Here is an 18,389-nt window from a genome sequence, read left to right as displayed (position 1 = left end):
GAGATCGATTGAATTGGAATGTATTTTATAGGGCTTATTTTGTACGTTTTAACAATATCATAAAGTACTTCATAAATTCTCTATTTTCTATCATATCTATTTTCACACTCGATTGGTGGTTGCTGCAGAAAACTTTGATAGTCATATTTTCTTATATGGTTCCATTAAGTAATATCCAGCCTCCCCCACCCAAAAAAAAAAAAAAAAAAATATGCATATACCAAACTTTAAATCTTTATGCAGAAACAAATGTTTTGAAGCTGTCCTTTTGTTAATGGCTAAAGACAATAAAGATTCACCGGTGATTCTAAGATTAGTAAATGGTTCCTCATTTTACAGGATATCTGTGAATTCAGAATATTTCACTTATTTATGTTTTGACATATATAACTCTAAATGCATTTTCTCAAGAAAGTAGGCCAATAGCAACAGATGGTTACATGGTCATGCTATAGCCGACTGACAGTTTTTTTCTCGAAACCTGTCGATATCCACTTATAATATTCCATTTTGCTGGACGATTAAATGGTATTCTTGAGTAAGCTAATTTTTATTAATTCCACGTATAGTGACATCATTTTAAGGTGAAAATTTTCTTATAACAACTTCCAGTGAAGGTAGAAATTTGGAAAAAAAAAATCTTGCAAGGAATTCTTAAAAACTTCGATTCACCAATTCTCTCATTCCTAAAAACATCAATTTATACTTCATCGATAATTTCTTGAAACAAATTTGTTCTACGTAACATACTGTACATATATATATATATATATATATATATATATATATATATATATATATATATATATATATATATATATATATATATATATATATATATATAATATGTATATATATATATATATATATATATATATATATATATATATATATATATATATATACATATATATATATATATATATATATATATATATATATATATATATATATATATATACTGTGTATATATATGTATATATATATATATATATATATATATATATATATATATATATATATATATATAAATATATATATATATATATATATATATATATATATATATATATATATATATATATATATATATATATATATATATATATATATATATATATATATATATTTTTCTAGTTATATATATATATATATATATATATATATATATATATATATATATATATATATATATATATATATATATATATATATATATATATATATATATATATATATATATATATATATATATGTGCAAGTAAACTGGGCACACTTTTTATTATGATCGTATATGTCCCGATACGATCCAATGTTATTTTCCATGTTGATCTGTTCCTTTCTGCTATGCAAGGTTAGGGGAGTTGCATTGTTTTTCAAGGTATTAATTTGAAGCTTCCCTTTGGATTTTTTAGCTTCCTCCCTCATACCAATTTAAACTTTCTGCTATTCAAGGTTAGGAAAGTTGCATTGCTTTTAAAGGTATTCATTTGAAACTTCCCTTTCTATTTCTTAGCTTCCTCCCTCCTACCAATTTAAACTTTTCATATCTCCTACAATTGATTTTTTATTCAACCGGGAACATTATTAACAATAACAATATCAATGACTATATTACTATGATGGGGAAGCTATTGACGATGATGATATTATGGATAATCACAGTTTATGGTTAATTACTAAATTACATGATGAGCGTAAACTAGGAAATTCTCACTACAATTTATTGATATAATTTTCCATATATGACAATTGTTATGATCTTCGTGGGGATCAAATCAGGTTCTTTTGAATTGATTAATTAAATTGGGGAAAATCAACTACGACCAAATGACAAAAGTAATATAGAAATAAAACTCGCAAAGAAAAAAAAACATAATTTTATTTCTAACTAGTCAAATATCAAAGTTTCTTGATTGAATATTTGGGAAACAGAATTAAACATAGAAAATCATTTGATTGAACTACACTTCAGCAAATAGGGGAACAGTAAAAAAAAGAAGACAAATGATGTTAAAATGAAATGTTGCTACTCTTTACAGCAGATCTTGACGATTCAGGAACGTAGATATTTCCAGTCTGGGCACTTCGTGGTTGGTAATAACGACAGGGGTCAACTTGTTCTGACATCTGGGACAAGTTGTCATATGGCTGGTCACATCTGCATTCTGGTCCTTATGTTTTCTCTCGTTCTCTTTGCTTGTTCTCTCTCGTTCTCTTTCTCGTCCTCCCTCTCTCTTGTTCTCTTTGAAGTTTATATACCCTTGTATGGGATAGGCTAACTATGGACAATTCCATATTAGGAAATTTTCTCCTTTCTTCATCCTCATTGGTTTTCCTTAAAACCACGCCTCTTTGATCGTATCTTCCCAAACGCTCGTCTAGTGTAATCATGATTCATATGGCATTATAATTGAAGCGAGACATTACCTTCCGTTAATTTATGTTCTTCGGTGACAATAGGCTCTCCCTGTGTTATGTGCCCTTTCAAAACGCTGGCCCCTCGAATTGCTAAAACAGACATGTAATATATATCTTGACCTCAATCAACGGCTGTGACCATTTCTAGTAAACACTAGCGGGACCTCTCCTCTCTGCTTCTTAGGAGTAAAAACTTTACAGGTTTTAACATTCTTTTCGATATTATTCTATCTACCCATGATACGTCCCCCTTAAAAGAAAAAAAATTAAAATCTACTGATTTTATCCTTTTTTTAAACTAAATTATTAAGGGAGAAAATCACTTATCCCTAAACTGAGAAACAATTACTTCACTACTCTTGCATCACGTAACTAAACTAAAACACACTCATACTTGTTGATGAAAGAGAGAGAGAAATAAAAAACAAGCAAACAAACGTCTAGAAAAACTGTCGGCTATTACATTATTCTTTCCCTTATATAAACTATCCTTAAATCGTAATCTTGTAATTCTAAACTCCAATGCATGAGACTTTTATTCTTATTCTTAAATCTTTCCGAGTAAACTAAAAGATTGGGATCAGTATACACAGTTAAAACATGACCACTACGTACATAAATCTCCAAATGTTGTTAAGTTGATACTATATAAACAATTCCTTCTTATTAGTTGAATAATTCTGCTGTGCTTTATTTAACTTCTTCGAATAATAAGCTGTAGGGTGCTTAGTCCCGTTCACTTCTTGCAACAGAACTCCTCCTATATCAATATCATTTGCATCTATCGCTAATTTAAATTCCTTGCTAAAATCGGCCGCTATTAGTATGGGCTCGTGAATCATTATGGCCTTTAACTTATTGAAAGCTTCGATACATTCATTATCAAATACAAAACTTCGTCCTTTCTTGAAAAGATGAGTTATTGGAGACCTTATTTCTGAAAAAAAATTAGGAACAAGTCAGCGGAAATATGAATTCATTCCGATTACAGTAATCTCATTGCCTGTTTTTTACTGGTAGGGATTGGGAAGTTGATGATAGCCTCTATGTTCCCATCTTTTGGACAAATCTTACCTAGACCCACTTTATGACCCAAATATGTGATCAAGGTTTTTCTGAATTCACATTTCTACAGATTTAAAACAAGTTTTGCTTTCTCAAGGACTGCTAAGACTTTAGCTAAAATGGTAAATGTTGCTCCCATGTATCTGAAAATACTACAAGATCATCCAAATACAAGACACAGTTATCAGTTCCATTTAAAACTCTATTCATTAATCTTTGGAAAGTACTCACTGCATTTCGTAGACAAAAAGCCATAACTTTGGGTTCATAACTACCGAAAGGTTTTATGAAAGCAGATATTTTCTGTGCTCGACTACTTGAAGGTACTTGCCAATAACCTTTGGCCAAATCAAGTTTAGAAATAAGCTTGGCATTTCCTATTTTATATAAACAATCTTCTATCCTGGGAAGAGGAAAATTACTTTGTTATGTAACACTATTCACTTTTCTTAAATCAATACCCAATCTATCTGATCCAACTTCCTTTTCAACAAGAATTATTGGAGAGCACCAGTCACTTTCTCTAGGAACAATCAAACCATTGTCTGGCATATACTTAATTTCTTGTTAGACGGAATTTGCTTTTTCTGGGCTTAGATGATAAGGGCTTTGTCTAATGGGTTTTGTGTCCTGTAACTCAATATCGTGTTCCAAGATATTAGTTAAACCTAATTTATCACTAACAGTTTCTGGGTAATTTGAAAACACTAAAAATAATTCCGGTGTTTTTTCTTCCTCTAAGCTAGAATTAAACAAAGTGAAATTATTAAAAGCATCTGAGTTCTTCTCAAAAGAAATCTCTCCCTACGACACGGTTACAACTGACACTGGACGTTCATTATATTTCTTTAGCAAGGTGATGTGCAACCACTTAGCTCTACGCCTACCCATATCAATTAAGTAATTACAATTTCATCTTTTATCTATGATAGGAAATGGAACTTCGAACTTATAAGATATTGAGGGACATTCTTTCTGCACTGATACTAAGACTTTATCACCCACATGGTAAATTATGTCTTTAGCCTTAAGATCGTACTTTCTTTTAGTTTCACCTTGACGATTGCTTTTATTATCTTTTGCCAACTGCCAGGCTTTCCTTAAATCCTCTCTATGATCTTCGATACTCTGTATGTAATCCTTTCTATCTTCTTCTAGCATTAACTTACACTTTAAAATTTCTAAAGGTCCTTTTGCAGTGTGACCGAACAACAAAACTAAATACCGTGGTGTCCATAGTAGCTAATAGTAAAGCCAACAAGACAAAAGCTAACTTTTCTTCCCAATCATGTTCGAAATTATTACACAACTTCCTTAAGCAACTTTTCAACGTTTGATGAAAACGTTCAACAATTCCTTGTGATTCACGGTGGTACAGGGTGGAAGTTAAAAGTTTAATCCCTAACTCTTTCATTTTATGTCTGAAATACTTTGATATAAAATTGCTACCATTATCACTCTGTATAACGCAAGGAAGTCCAAATTTAGAGAAATGGTTCAGAAAGCATTTAACTACAGTTTTGGCATTGCAATTTCCTACTAGGATTACTTCTGGATATCGTGTTAGTCTACCAATGATTATTAATAGATAGATATTCCCTCCCTTACTTGTGAGCAAAGGGCCTACTATATCAATTATGACATTCTCGAAAGGTTCTCCTACCGATGGAATATTACATAACGGAGCCCTGGGATTTACTTGATTAGGTTTGCCAGCCATTTGACATTCGTGACAACTTTTAAACATATATCTTCACATCGCTCTTCATTTTAGGCCAAAAGTACGTTTTACTTATACACATGAATTTGTTTTTTTAATCCTAATTGTCCTTGTTTATTATGTGCTATTTTCAAAACTGATTCAAGATGTTCCATAAGAGTTACTCATTGCTCTATGACCCCCTCTTTGCTACCTGTCTTAGGACGAACTAGCGACACAAAAGTTTGTCTTTTAGACTAAGTGTTTCCTTATAAACATTTTCAGGTTCAACATCCAATTCACATTAAAAAATTTGAGTTAGTGTTTCATCTTCCATCGGCATCTTAACTACTTCATCCTTATTCAATATACTAGTTTCTGAAACACTACAGCTGCTATTACTTAGGCTTATTACATTGTCTATCTGTACATCACTTCTTTCGACAGCTACATCATCATCTCTGCTCACATTATCAACATTGCTAGAGTCCGTTTCCTCAGTTACACTCATGCTAAGATCATCATCACCGCCTCTATTACCTATGTTCGAATCCTCAAACAACCTATGACTGTAGTCAATATCTGTATCTAATCCTGACCTAGTTACTATCATTTCAGGGACTTAAAATAGTATTCACACACTTGGAGGTAATTAAATTGTTGCCAACAATAATGTCAACGCTGTCTACAGGCAAAGTATCCACGACTGCTAGTTTTACATCTCCTGTCACTAACTGACTTTTCAATTTCATCTTTAACAAATGACAAACTACACAAGTGTTCGGCAACCCACCTAGCATAACTTTTTCGATCATGCTCATCATTACATTCCTTGGTACACTCTCTCTCATAATGAGTGATACGGTCACTCCTGTATCCCGAAGCAAAACTACTACCCTTGAATCACCTCCTTTAAGAGAAGAAACTACATCTTCAGACAAAAATTCACCATAATGTTTCCTAGTTTCTATCAAGAGACTATTCCTTCCTGAAGAAAAAATATTAACTAGTGACACAGGTTTCTTCAAATTCGTACTTTCTACTGTGCAATTCCTAGCTATATGCCCGTTCTTATTACAATTGTAACAAGTGACCTCTGTATTACTGACTGCCCATTGGCTCCTACAGTATCGAGAAATATGACCTTCCTTCCCACATGTGTAGCAATAATAATAATAATAATAATAATAATAATAATAATAATAATAATAATAATAATAATAATAATAATCATAATAATAATAATAATAATAATCCCTGTTCCTAATATCGTTATTATTAGAACTACCTTTATTATGATGTGCCTTACTTGACAAAAGATCGTTTTTATTTTTACTGCTACTTAAACCCTGTGTGAGACTGTACTCATCTGCTAATCTCGTAGCATCAGCAAAAGATGTTTCACGCCTATCTTCTATATATAATTTGATGTCTGGTGATATGTTATCTTTGATACTTTCCAACAAAACTAGGTTCTTCAGATCTTCAAAATTATCAATTTCAGCGGAAGCCAATCAATCACAAAAAGATCTTTCTAACTTTTTTCCATACTCAACATAAGTACTAGTATCATCTCTTTTTAAACTTCTAATCTTCTTACGGTACGCCTCTAGTACCAATCTGTATGCTCTAAGTACGGTTTCATTCACAGTATCATAATCTTCACTTTCATCCTCATACAAAGAACTATACACAGAATGTGCTTTACCGCTTAAAACTGATTGTAAATACAAAGTCCATTGTTTTTTGTTTTTTTTTTTGGAGAACCAACTCTGTTCATTAACGTTTCAAAAGACAAAATATTTCGTAACATTTTCCTCATCCAATTTTGGTATAAGTTTGAGCACTGCACTATTCAAAGATCAATTACTCCCTGATCTGCTACCTGACCGTCTGTTATGAAGAGTTTGTCTTAAACGAGCCATTTCTAACTCATGCTTATGCTGTCTTTCATTTTCTTCTTGCTTTCTTTCATTTTCTTCTCTTTCAGCTGCTCTTTTGTCTCTCTCAAACACTTCCTGTTCTCTCTTAATAACATACTCATAAAGAGCATCGCCATCTAGACCAAGAATTTTACCAGAATCTATCAAATCTCTCGTAATCTCACTCATTCTGCTTTTTTCTCTATTCTCCCTGTTTTCAATTGGTTATGTTGTCGAAAATCCTGGCAAGGTCGCCAACTGTTACGATCCTCGTGCGGATCGAATCAGTTTCTTTTGAATTGATTGATTAAATTAGGATAAATCAACAACAACCAAATGAAAAAAAGGAATATAGAAAGAAAACTCGCCAAAGAAAACATAATTTTATTTACAACTAGTCAAAGATCAATGTCTCTTGATTTAGTACTTAGGAAGCACAGAATTGAACAAAGAAAATCATCTGATTAAACTACACTTCAGCAAATAGGGGAACAGTCAAGAAAGCAGACAAATAATACTTAAAAGAAATGATGGTTCTCTTAACAGCAGATCTTAACGATTCAGGAACGAAGATATTTCAGGTCTGGGCGCTTCGTGGTTGGTAATAACGAAAGGGGTCAACTCGTTCTAACATCTATGACAAATGGTCACATCTGCATTCAGGTCCGCACATTCTCTCTCGTTCTTTGTGCTCGTTCTCTCTCGTTCTCTCTCTCATCCTCCCTCTCTCTCGTTCTCTTTTAAGTTCATATACCCCTCTATGGGAGAGACTAACTATGGACAATTCCATGTAAGGAAATTTTCTCCTTTCTTCATCCTCATTGGTTTTCCTTAAAACCACGCCTCTTTGATAGCATCTTCCCGAATGCTCTGCTGGTGTAATCATGATCCATATGGTGCTACAATAGAAGCGAGACATGTGTTTACCTTCCGTTAATCTATGTTTTTCGGCGACAATAGGCTCTCCTTGTGCTATCGGTACTTTCAAAACACTGGCCCCTTGAATTGCTACAACAGACGATCCTTATGCCCCAGGTCTGCTGATCTAGGAACACCTAATAAATATCTTGACCTCAATCAATGGCGGTGAAAGTTTCTAGTAAACACTGGTGGAACTTCTCTCTGCTTCTTGATAGTCGAAACTTTAAATATTTTAACATTCTTTTCTATATTATTCTATCTACCCATGACAACAATGTGTTTTTATATACATACTGAAAATCCATCCTAGCTACTTTATCCACTATCTTTATCATTATAACTTCTCACGACACACTTAATTATATAAACTAGGACAGGGTGGTCTAACCTTTTTCCATGTCAAGGGCCATATTACATGAAATTCTTGATGGTATGGGTCACACAAGAAAATTGATATTAGATTTATAATTGCTAGTTCAGTAACTCAATGGGAGCACCTTCCCCCAATAGGAGAGCATCAATTTCCTTATATGTAACTGATTCTTTTACCAAGTATGTAGATGCACTTGAAGAGTTTACACGCCATGTCATAAGATTCTAAATTTTACTTACTTGTATATGAATATTTTTGTTCCAAAACAAAAAAATAAACAGAAAATAAGTTAAAGATGAAAATTTTGATTATATATTTGTTTATATTGAACTTCAAATAACAATTAAAGTATATATGGCATAACAATAGAAGAAAAAAATAATATATGATCAACTCATATACTAGTATTTAGTAATACCTTGCATAGTTTTATTCCTGTTCAACTTCAAGGCATTGTACAATCAAAGTAAACCTTCAAACTTAGACAGATCCACACACACACACACACACACACACGCATATATATATATATATATATATATATATATATATATATATATATATATATATATATATATATATATATATATATATATATATATATATATATATATATATATATATATATATATATATATATATATATATATATATATATATATATATATTCAAGTTATTTCAATTGTACCTTTTAAATATAGACATTACATATTGTCAAATGACCGGGTAAAACAGATGAAGTACATTTAGTTGGGTTTCTATACAGGCTGCTATGGGATTGTTGAACGCAAGGTGTGTAGATCTCAATTTTCCAAAGTATCCAAATCTTGTCTCAAACACACAATATATTCCTTCAAGTTCTCCGAAAAATATAAGAGGCCTATTCCACTTTTTTTTTCTTTTTTTATTGTATAGTTCATGGCAAGCATGAAAGTGTGATGAAGCACTCGCTGAAAAGTTCCAGCTTTCTACAGAGAGAATTACCATGTCTTAATGGCTGGGAAACATTCTGTAGTTTTCCTCATAATTCCTTGTTTAGTACGTTCAGGTGGGCTGACTATTCTGTAAGAATGGTTTGGAGGCAAAGAAAGTCTTTATTGCGTATCGGAATTTAGCACTATTCAGAATTACTGATATGTTGATTTTGTAGAAATGGTAAAATAACTTCGCTTAAAAAAAGAAAGAAATTGTTTTTCAGCCCTCAGCCCACTAACACTTGAATATAGTGGCAGGTCAATGTGTAATGACAATATATTGATAACTCCATGAACCAAGCGATTATTGGAGAGTCGGAGTGTGACGACAGCCATTACAGGATGTGAAAATCGACCAAGCTAAATCATTGCATAGGTAGCATTTATTTATGTCTATTAAACATGCCACAAGCCTCCCGTGAGAAACAGTTGACCTTTTGATCCCTACACCGAAACCACCTGGCTTCCGATTATAATCCTATGTGATCATATTTTTAGTAAATGCTAAGATAACTAATGTCACGTTATCGACGCAAGCCTATTGTAAATCAGTTCTATTCATCTCTTCATACAGAATGGTCTTCCAACCAAACCATCCATACTCCAGTGATGGAGCGCTAACAATAAATTATTTAAAGTTAACTTAATTATGACTCCTTCTAAGAAGTAACCAACAAGTATAAATAATTCTATATCACATTGAAGAGATATGAGACAGAACAACGAATGTGTGCGTATAACATTCTCACACCAACAATTGATGGCAGCAATTATAAATATAACAACCAGATATTACAACTTTACCAACCAGAGATTACAACTATAACAATCAGTGGTTATAACTGTAATAATTAGCAGTTACAACAGTAATGAATCTACGATTACGACCAAGTATCTACGTCTACCGAAGTAATGAACTCATCGAATATCAACTATAAATCATATATAAACTTAGGAACTGGAACTTCAATCAACATACATCATTAAAACCTCCTAAGAATACGAAGAAATGTCCTTCATCTATATCATCAGGAAGTAAAGCATTCAACAACGCACGACGAGAAATCAAGTCGAAACATTCCTCAACCAGCTAAACTATTGCAAAACGAGAGAGAGAGAGAAGAAATGATGTTATTAGATCTTTGCCATATTTAAAGAAGCTGAGTACATTCTTTATTCATCCAGTTTTTTGAAGTGGAGTGTTTTATGTCACGAGTCGATCGTCAATTATTGCTGGGGTGATGTACTTGCAATCTTCATTTTCTTTTATTAAAGGAATCTATATTCAACTTCGAATTCTCGGCTAGAATCTTTTTCTCTTTGTGCTAATTCCGTTTTCTTTCAGAAGTTCTTGGGATATATCTTTGCTTTAATATCATTATTTTGGGGGATCATAATCTGTAACCTATCTTTACTGTATAGTGCTTATGCGTTTACGCAGTGGACGTCTGTATTCATATAGAGATTTTGATAGACTTGCAAGGAATAGAAATGATAGAAAAAAAGTTAAAGTGAACATTACGCCTCCTGTGAATCCCAGTAACCCCACTCCCGGACCGAGTAACCCCACTCCCAGTAACCCTAATCCCGTTTCAACTTTAGTAAGTGTACGTTCAGCTATCCTTCCTTTTTAAGGTCGGGTCAATGGGTTCTTACCTCAGAATATAGAGTCATGGATATCATCAGTAGACGCTCATTTAAACGCAAACCGTATCTCACACCCATATTTATAATTACAAGAAGCTAAAAGTTTTATAGACTGGGATAAAGGAGATGGAAGCGCTTATCTTAGGGGAGTTTTGTTTCAAGAGGCAGTTACATGGGACGATTTCAAAGTTAGGCTACGTGCAATCTATGGCTGTGAAGAAGCTTCAGGTGTATTTTGACATTAAAAAATACACTTAATCAAGCCTCCATGACTCCGCTTAATGTTATACAACAGGCAGCTTTCATTGCTGATAGGCTTATTGAATATCAGGATATTTGAGGTAATTCCACATGGGTTACAGGAGATAATATTGCCGTGAAAGAGTTCTTATGACTAATATATTTGACTTGCATGACAATTATGTTGCCTGAGGCTTTAGTGCAGTGTTTTGATAAAAAGCTAACGACCAAAAGTACAAGATTAGATGTATATAAACAGATAAAGAAACGCATTTCTAAGTGTACTAATCTTGATCCCTTGTTTACTCAAGTTCTTGTAAAAAATTAAACTAAGCCATAACAAGTAAACGTAGTTAATAATAATCAAGTTGCAGGAAGGACGTGTTATAATTGCAAACGTCAAGGTCACTTGATTGCAGACTGCAGAATGCGATTTTGTTCCATACATAATAGTTCAACACATTCATATAGTCGATGCTACTCGCGTAATCAACAACAGAATCCTAGAAACGCTCAGTCAATTCCCCAGTCAATTCCATATGGAAATAAAAATAAAAACCCTCAGTTTAATAAAAAGAAACAGCCAAACGTCAATGCAGTTCAAAATCAAATACAAACAAATAGTGCTTCAAATAACTCACTTCCTGAGCTGTCTAGCCAGAACTCGCAAGTTCAGACGAATTTTCAGAATGTGCAAAGCAAAGCAAATACCACATAATTAACTACAATGTGGAAGAGAGTGATGTTGGGTCATTCTTATCAACATCCTTTGTATCAAATAATCCATTTAATAATTTATCAGATCATTGTGAGGCAATAGATTTTTCTATGAAACACAGGGCCGAATCAAATAAATCAGTGCAGGTTCCCGTAGATTTGCAACAAATTCACGAAATAGTAAGCCAAAACGAGTTACGACCAACATTATATGCTGTAAATTTAGAACACCGATCCTTCACATTGTTTTTTGACTCTGGTAGTCCATGTAATATCATGGATTTGAGGACTCATCACTTGTTATTTTCAAACTTCCCTATGGAGAAGTCTGGAGTAAGGCTCTCGGGTATAGGAAATAATGAATCAAATGTAATAGGAGTAACCCATGTTCAGTACAAGATCGGTAACCGCAGGTTTGCCGATACCTTTATCGTTGTACATAACATTGATATGTATCCAGTTGTAACTATAGGATACCCGTCTATGGGAAATCAAAACATTATCTTACCCCCTGCCAAACACAGCTTGTATATCAAAGGAAAATTCTATAAGTCTTCTAATACCTTAAAATCAGTTTTGGATAAAAATGAGACGACAAATAAAACAGTAACGTTTGTTGAAGAACCAATCACTTGTCTCATGAATAAGAAATAATATACATGACCCAACAGAATTCTCGTTCACCCGTAATATCATCTTGCACGCAATCTATCGAGCCGAACGTTACTTCGAATATAATAGTGCGAGTAAAGAAAACTTTGCCGGGATCTGAAATATTAATCCTTTACCACACTTTTAAAACTAACGGATTGTCCGTCACACAAGCTATTTATACAGTCGGTTCACAACAACAATGTAATATTGAAGTCTGTAATCTTTTAAATACCACTTCAGTAATTCACAAAAATCAACATATCTTAGATGTAGAAGTTTATAAACATCGTATTCTTACCGTTGCTGAAACCAATCACGCTCAATCAGTTGCGGATGAATCCCTTTTGCAATCTATTAAAAATAAAATCAATAAAGACATTCAAGAAGAGGAAATTCAGCAGAAATATTTTGTTCTCCTAACTAAATATCATGATGTTTTCTCCGTTAAGGATGGATCCTTAGGTAAAACGGATGTCATAGAACATCAAATAAGGTTAAAAAACGAGCAGAAAATTATCTATGTACCCTCGTACAGACTCCCTATGAAATTCCAGAATGACATAAATGACGAAGTAGGTAAAATGTTAGAAGAATGAGTCATTAGGAAATCGAACAGCTCTTATAATTTTCCATTAATATTTGTACCGAAAAAAGATCGAACTTGGGGTATCTGCTTTGACTTCCGTCGCCTAAATGAGGAAACGATCCCTGATCAATTCCCAGTGCCATGTACTGACGATATTTTATCTTTGCTAGGTCAGAGAAAATATTTTACCACTTTGAACTTACTTAAAGGCTTTCACCAGATATCATTAGAAGAAAATAGTATCACATACACTGCCTTCACCCCAGCCAGGGGACATTATGAATTCTTGCGTATGCTTTTTGGTTTACGTTGTGCTCCCACAACATTTACTAGAATGATTAACATAGTGTTTGGAGACTTGTTAGGGGACATATTCCATGCCTATTTGGACGACCTTGTAATCTTTTCTAATACCTTAGAACAACATCTACATAAACTGGAACTAGTGCTACAGAGATTAAGACAGCATAACTTAAGGGTAAAGATTAGCAAGTGTGAATTTTTCAAAACAGAATTAGGTCTTAAAGTATTCCAAGATAAGGTGTCGGCTATCCGTAACTTTCCGATACCTACTAATGTCAAGGGAATACAGAAATTTTTGGGGTGTAATGGGTATTACAGGCGTTTTCTACACAATTATTCAATAATAGCCGCTCCTCTAACTGATCTTACTAAGAAGGGCATAGATTTCATATGGTCTGAACAGCATCAACAGGCGTTCAATACCTTGAAAGATGAAATGTGTAGTTCTCCTATCTTAAAATTTCCTGACTTCGGTAAGGAATTCTTCATTGCAACACACGCCTCAGACCTAGGAGTAGGTGGGGTATTGCTTCAGCAATATGACAAACAGTTTTTCCTGATAGCTTTTCATTCACGTAAATTGAGACCTTCCGAAAGTAAATACAAAGTAATAAACAAGGAAGGGCTAGCTATTGTTAATTCACTAGTGCATTTTAAGTTCATAATATACGGTTATCCCGTCAAAGTTCTTAATGATCATAAGCCCCTAACCAACTCCTTTAAAGGCTTTAGTCACAGCCGCAAACGAACTCGGTGGCATTTGATGATCCAAGACTTTGGTGCGAGGATCGGGTATTTACCTGGGAAAGCAAATATCATTTCTGATGCATTATCATACAACCCTGTGTCATCTTCTACGGAGCCATTAATAGATATATCAACATCCATGCCTATTGTTAAAACTGTATCTGAACAGGAAGATCTGGGCTTGAGCGCTGAATTAATACAGACTGGGCAAAGAAAAGACCAGAAATTAGAAAAAATCATAAATGCTTTGAAAGGAAATCCTAAGGAAAAGGAATACATAAAGTATACGCAGCTGAATTATATAATCAAAGATGATATTCTGTGTAAATCCGTGACTAGGAAAACCCGTAATACACCACATGTGACTAAAAAACAGGTAGTGGTACCAATCTCACTTATACTCACTGTTTTAAATTGGTTGCATGCAAATCCATTGCATGGATACACAGGGTCCTCCATAATGTCACAGAAAGCCAAATCATTGTTTTATTGGTATACGATGCTTACAGATATAAAACTAACACATAGCTATTTGTCGCACTTGTCAGGAAAACAAACACCACACAATAACAACTGTCAGCCTAAGGCCTTATCCCGTGCCCAAACAACCCTTTGAAAGATTACCTTTAGATTTATTAACAGGATTTTACGAGTCAGAAAGAGGAAATAAGTACCTCTTAGTAATCATAGATGCTTTGACTCGATATAAAAAACTGAAAGTGCTTAAAACTAAAACCGCTATCAAATGCGCTAGGAAGTTTTACGAGTGCTACATTTGTAAACATGGAAGTCCACACATGATAATCTCAGACTCGGGTGGAGAATTTATTAATAATTTCCTTAACTCATTTTGTGAATTCCTTAGCATAAAGAATATCAATACCATGATCTATCACCCTGAGTCGAAGGGGCTAGTGGAAAGAGCGAATAGGAAGGTTTTAAACATATTAAGAGTTATACTAGGGGAACAGACCCCATCTGGGATATTGCCATACTTGCGGTACTAAGTACTCTGAATCACTCATATCATGTATCTATTAAAATGTCCCGGCATGAGGCACTGTGCTGTACCCCAGCTAGGACGCCTTTCCATGAATTAACGCCTACAACTAATTTATCAAATCCTTTAAAGGAAGTTATGAATGCAAGCATAAGTAGTTATGATATCCTTTGAAAGAATTTAGAAGAATCACAAATTATAATAAAAAGGAATCATGATAAATTAGCGAAGACAACTAAAACAAATACCTTGGGTGATAATGTATACATACAGGTAAATGTACGTAAAGGACTCAATTACAAACTGACACCTAAGTTTAAAGGGCCATTTAACATTTTGGAAACATTAACGGCCAATAGATTTAGAGTTCAAAATGTAACCCAACCCACTGATGAGAGAATTATACCATTGGCTCATATAAGATATTGAAATATGAGAGAAGGAAGTGAGGGAGATTTTTGTATCTATGAAACTTGTATAATATTTGTATGTAAACATTTTTTTTCCTTCTTAATACAGGAGTAATTACATATAATTTTCTCATTGCAGGTTTCCAAAATTAAGTTTTTATTGTTAGGAGTGATATTGTTTGCTCAGACATTTTTTTTTTATGGGAAGAGCCCTAAAACTAAAAATATAGGTTTTAAATATGTCACTATAGTAGAGAAAACAGAAGACGTTTTTATTACAGCAAGCAATATGATTATAGAAGTTAATATGCAAGCGATTTTCCTCCCAGAGAATGACGTCACTAGCTTAAAGAGTGACCTTTCAAGGTTTGCTGCTTTATTAAACTAAAAGCATAAACAACATTTTCCTTTTAATACAGAGAGTTCGCTTGCACCAACACTAAGCGTAGCAGAAATGCTATCTTTTGACATGCAAAGTAAGACTGACGAGGCAGAAGCACTGGCTCGTGACCTACTGATGTGGACAGTGCGACACACTAACCTTGAAAGACGTAACCCGTTTATTTTTGCTGCACTAAACATCTCTGGATCTGTTGCAAGTTTAGGCTTGGGAATTTCAAATCGTCTTAAAATCAGTAATAAAAAAAAAAAATTGAGTTTTTAGGACATGAAGACGAACTAGTTTTATCAGAACTAAGGAATAAATTAACCTCAATGAATCAAATAATTAGTTTGGTGAACGAACATTCTAGTAATATCAGTCAGATTATGGAAGTACAAAACTTGCTGGCAACGATAACGTATTATAATTAAAAAATAGATCATATCTATACTAAAATTTCACTTCTTATTGAGAAATCAAAAGACTATGTGGAAGCTATTACGTTAGCAACTAAAGGTGTTTTATCACCGTATCTTCTGACAATAAAAGAACTAACGTTAATTTTGGAGAACGACGGAAGAAAATAGGTTATGTTCCTTTGTTAAACGCTCATAGGTTAGAATTTTATTATAGCCCAATTACAGGATCATTATTACAGTTCCTTTTGACTCTTCCGATGCCTGGCAATCATACAAAATATCACCATTCACAAGTTTCATGGCAAATAACTCAAGTCCAGTAATATTCAGTTTGATAGGACACGTATAGATTACCCTTGATAAGGAAACATATACAGTCATTAGAGACTTAGATAATTTAACTCACTGTTCAGAAGCAATTAATAATAAACTATGTACAGCTGACTCCTTTGAATTCCATCATATATCAGTGGATTCATGTGAGTTAGGTATAGTGCTAAACAGTGCTCTCTCCCATACATATGAAGCTTGACTGGAAAAACTTTATCCTTTTGACGATAATAAGCTCAATTACAGATTGAATAATGGCTCGTGGATACGATACGACAAGGCCGGCTTCAATGTATCATGCCTGGGCCGATCCACGTCCCACTCCCAGGTCTTCATTGCAGCTGACGGTTGCATCAGTACGTCCACGAATTACTCGGTCCAAGGAATTACCACTATCATCAGGGAACGGACTTACATCACGAATTTCACGTGGACCACTACAATCCCATCCTTACCTCTCCCATACAACGCACGAGTGGCTAAACGGTGGATGAAATTAACTGAGATGGACCACCCGTCACCGACTTATGCAGGGGGGAATCTTCGTTTCTACGTGTTGCTGGCATTAATCAGCGTTGCGGTGATGATTTTTATCGCCGTTAACATCTTTGTTTGGCCCAGGTTAAGGCAAAAACAGGTGGACCTCCAGAGGAACATTTTGCCATGTCCAGAAAACACTCCGTTTGAAATTGGCCATTTCACGTGACTCATGGAGGTCAAATTATCTGGAACTGTGAATTGTGTGAAAAGCGGTCAGTACGCTAGTAATATGTAGTTAACGAGACTCCAAGACAATGCATTTTATAAACATTTCAAAAGTCTTTTTTGGGCACCTAATATAATATTGTAGCCCCATATGTTAAAATAAAGTATCTTTCGAGCAGAAAATAAAATATATTAGATGTATATATATATATATATATATATATATATATATATATATATATATATATATATATATATATATATATATATATATATATATATATATATATATATATATATATATATATATATATATATATATATATATATATATATATGAAACCATGGTGTGTGTACGTACCAGGAATTTTTTTGTGCACAATAATATCAACTTTGAAGTATTTATATCTTTACCAAGGGAACAAATATTCTAAATCGGTTACTAATGAGCAATCACATCAATTTGAATTAATTATATCTTTACCAAAGTAACAAATATTCTTTATCAGTTACTAACGAAAAATAAAGTCAATTATGATAATCTCTATCTTTGACAAAGGTAATAACTATTCTTTAACAAGTTACAAATTCGTATGTACATTCAAATTTTTAAGGGGTTACCTCATAATCATTTGCTAGCAATAGGCCATATTTAGATCTCTATTTTCCATGCATTTTTCTTTATTTTTGACTATGTCCGTTAGGTATGTATTTTTTTTTTAGATATAACTTTTTTGCATATTCATCCTCAATCACTTTTTTATGGCTATGACTAGAATATATATCCAGTCACACTCCTAGGAAACATATTTTTAACGTGATTTTAATGTTCAAATACTTGAAGGTAGCTGTCCGAGCTAATGTAATGACAATA

This window comes from Palaemon carinicauda, chromosome 12 (genome assembly GCF_036898095.1).
Source record: "Palaemon carinicauda isolate YSFRI2023 chromosome 12, ASM3689809v2, whole genome shotgun sequence".
In the NCBI taxonomy this organism is placed as follows: Eukaryota; Metazoa; Arthropoda; class Malacostraca; order Decapoda; family Palaemonidae; genus Palaemon; species Palaemon carinicauda.
Note: the sequence above shows the minus strand (reverse complement) of the source record.